Raw genomic sequence first — 4,137 nt, 5'->3', positions numbered from 1 at the left:
CCTAAACCACAACAGGCCATTAAAGTTACCTCACCATGAAGAGAGATTACAGCACCTTCCGAGGGGAAAAAAAGGTGAGAGAGACTTCTGGCTTACATAACTGAAACCTTTCAGTAGTATGGCCTTATTCAGGGCAGACGCCATATTTAATCCTGTTCTACTGTCTCAAGGTACTGTGTTATAAATCTGATTCTTACAACATGTATTTTTCACACATTGTGCCAACTGAATGATCAAGATTTTTTATACTTGCTCGGTCGGGTATTTTCTTGACATTTTCACTGGCACTAAGACAGAAAAAAAAAATGTAAATAAAAAAATAATTGATATATATCTCACATACAGTATAAATGTTTTCACACATTAAGTGTTCTTTACAAATAAAATCTACAATAATATCTCGAAATTTTCCAGTTATTATAATTACACACTAGCCAGCAGGTCATCCTTATTGCTAAGCACTGAGACCCCTTGAATATAATTAGGTATGTTAATTTTTCCACTGTCTCAATTCTGAAAGTCTAGAGAACAATGCAAGTGAAAACTGGCTTATCTTACTTCTCTACTTTAAATTGCCTGGACAACCTACTTTTTGCAAGTTGCCATGAAGTATAGAGTCTGTAACCTTTTTAACTGCAAAAAGCAGTGGCTTTTGGTTTTGTAGTCAATGCTTTCAAGAGGCTAGGTGAAATCATTTGTGGCCACACAAATACAGGGCAACAATGTCACCGGAATATAAATAATTCATAATTCTGCATTGCTGAACACAGATCTTGCACACGGTCACTTATTGTATACAATTAAATGATACAAATTTGGTTCGGACAATAGGCCGGTTCACAATTCAGCCTTTATCCTGGTTCTTTTTCATAGCAAGTCCAACCCTGATTGACACAACAGTACAACCCATGGAACAGACTGTACATCTATCCCTCACAGTATTGTTTTCATTTGTGAAAATTAAATATGATGTCTCACCTGAATAAGGTCCATTGCTACTCATGTATTATCTTGTTCCCTGTCACAACATCTGCTTTTTTCTTACAGAATTATACCAACGTATACAACAGATCTGGAATAATTGACCTTGGATGTATCTGCTTTATTCATTTTAATTTTCTGACTACAGTATGTCTGAGAAACCTGACCGCACTCGTCAGCTCTACTTCAGACACATTCACAGTGATGAGAAAGAGAGAGAGTAGAGCTCCGCTGGCGTCCTCCATCTCACAAGAACAAAAAGGAAATACAAGTTTAGTCAAGTGTGAAGAGAGTACTCATTATATAAGTGAAACATGTCAGTTTTGGTGTAAGAAATACATTTAAAATTCATTTGACTTCCTGTTTTCTCCTACAATAGAGCACTTTTACATTACATGATTAGTGTTGCTCGGAAAAAAGGGCTCATTTTCACACTTTAAAACTCTTTATGAAGTCAACACATCCTCTGGAGAATATTCTCCATTCCATCATGAAATCTTTGAGAGTTCAGTCGAGAGGTTATCAAGTCTCACTTTTCCCCCATTTTCCTCCCCAGAACAAAAGACTTTCTGTCTCCTGGCAACAAAAGAACAAATTTATGGAGAGTGGAAAAGAAAAAATGTGACAGCATGTGGCACCCAAAACATATGCTTTATTTGGTTTTACTGAGACTATTCAAAGTCCCTCAACCGTTTCTTCAAAAACACATCATGCGCTGAATAATGGCTTTGAGACTCGCCATTATCTTGAATTCAGTGTGTTGTTGTTTTGAGGCACAATCTGCACTATCGTAATTGGACAGCCAGGCCTGGTGTGTGTAGTTCTTGTCTGAAAACACAGTAAGTCAGGTCTGTAAGTTAGTGAAGTGGGAGAGATACTTCTCCTGGGAGACATGGGTCCGGCGCTGAGGGCAGTGGAAGAAAACTAGCTGAAAAAAGTGACTCTGCACTCTGGGTTCGAGATGGAACCTCCAATTCCACATGGCTTTAGAAGATCCAGTCTGGGAAGCGACAAAGTGGATGGGCTGAAATTGGCTGGATGCCGAAGGAGAGAGGTGTATTGTTAGGGCTACGGCGAAGCCTCGTTGCCTGAGGAGGGAGACAATGATCTTCAATTACCAACAACTCTCAGTCCAATTTACTGCGGACATGAGAGGAGGAACGACGAAAGAATTGTCTTCAGAGGAGAGCTTCGGGTTGTAGAGGTTGAAACTTTCCGGAGAGATCTGCGAACAGAGAAAGGTGAAATTTTTTTAAGTGTGGCTAAGTGGATCGACATATAGAAAAGTGAATGGAAGCCTTTTAATTAGATGACGAACACAAAGAAAGGGTGGTTTTAATTAGAAGGGAATAGATTCCGAAAGGAAGAAAGTTTTATTCAAAAGGGAGAGGGCTAGGAAAAAATGTGAGCTTTAATGAGACTACAAGATCAGAGCTTTAGTGAGAGGGAGGACTGCATTTTTTTTTAATCCAAGGTAGATGGCAAGCGACACTGGGAAGTGCCTGTCATTAATAGCTGCGCCTGTCACTAAAGCCATAATGTATTTTACTTCTCTTTCACTGTAGGCCAAGACACACATGCCTAACGCGAGTTGCGGCGTATCGGAGAAAAAAAAAGAGCACGCTTCACAAACAAAACATTTCAAGGCTACATTGTTGGAGTAGATCAAAAATGTTTTGCATTATTCACCAAAACGCACTTGCTTTTCTCCCTAATCATGTGCATCCAACCAGGTGAGACCGTTCCCCAATGCCTAAGATATAACCGCAGACTTAGTCCGACAGCATGGCAATTATACTTTGATACAGAAGGACTGAAAGAGCAGCAAATGAGCGCGTGGGGTTGATCAGAGTCTCCCACAGCTGAGATCAGCTGATGCCACTCAGCCGCCCAGGTGTGTGCTTAATCAGGAGTGCTTCTCCTTTAGATTTCGTGTTGGACAGAAGGAGCAGGTCCGCCGGGAGACCGCCTGTCAGTATTCATCTTCTAAATGAGAGCCCCCTTCCCTACTCCATCATGTAGCCTGTCTCTTCTTCTCTGGGAACTGCCAGTTCTGCTCTTCCCAGCAGCTACAACATTTCTCAACAAAACGCTGTGTTTTCCAACTGTACCCTGACTGTCTTTACAAAGCCATCAAGCAAGTGCAGGAGAGCCGCCTCTGCAGCCTTAGAGGCAGAGGAAGCACTATAGCTCACCGTGCCTGGAGGGTTCATTCAGGTGCATAACAATATCCGACAAACCTCTAGAATAAATGCAAACAATGTTGCTGCACAAAACGGCGTCGAAATAATCCGGCCCTACTCGCGCAAGATAAATATGTAAAAGCAGCTCTGATTAGGCTCTCGACTGATCTCCCTCCAATATAAACCTCTTCTCTCCACCATTAGCGGTGGCGTGTTTTGTAGTAACTCCGTAAGGACTTCAATAAAATCGTTCGGAGCAGCTGTATACATGATGTTTAATTGCACCCCCCGTGTTTACAACAAAAGATCCATCTTTCCTTGCTCTCCATTTTCTTGCCTTTACACTCCTACCTCTTGAGCATCTGCTTCTATCCACTTTGTCTAGGGTTGCTAAGTGAGTTTCTCACGGGAGAATGTTCTCGCTGAGATATTGAATCTTCCCTTGATTTAAGAAGTTTTTATTTTCTCTAACTTTCCTTTTAAGCTTCGGTTCTGTTGCATACTGAAAAAAACAACAACTTTTTTGCCTGACTGGACCTCTTTTCCCATAGGACTGAAAAAAAAACAAAACAAAAAAAAAACAGCGGCTGCCCACAAGTGTAGATGTAACCGAGGAGTCACAGATGGAGAAAGTTATAGTAGTTTATAGTCACAGATTATAGTAGTTCACAGACCCAGACATCATAGCTTCCATAATTGACCCCATTGCCCCCTGTTGGTGTCAGTAGATTTGAATCTATTTGAGGCATCACTTAATGCCTGAAGATAACCACAGTGACAAATACATTACCAGTACCCAGTCTCATCATTACTACAGCACAAACTGTAGCACAAAAAAAAAACAATGTGCCAAAATAAATAAATAAAAGGTATTTAAAGGTTTTAGATCACCCATAATTTTTAATTCTGCCATAATTTAGTCACCCTCATGCTGTTTCAAAACCTTGTAGGGGCAAAAATACACACACATATA

This window comes from Sinocyclocheilus anshuiensis, unplaced genomic scaffold, assembly GCF_001515605.1.
Source record: "Sinocyclocheilus anshuiensis isolate Anshui unplaced genomic scaffold, SAMN03320099.WGS_v1.1 scaffold260, whole genome shotgun sequence".
Classification (NCBI taxonomy): domain Eukaryota; kingdom Metazoa; phylum Chordata; class Actinopteri; order Cypriniformes; family Cyprinidae; genus Sinocyclocheilus; species Sinocyclocheilus anshuiensis.
Note: the sequence above shows the minus strand (reverse complement) of the source record.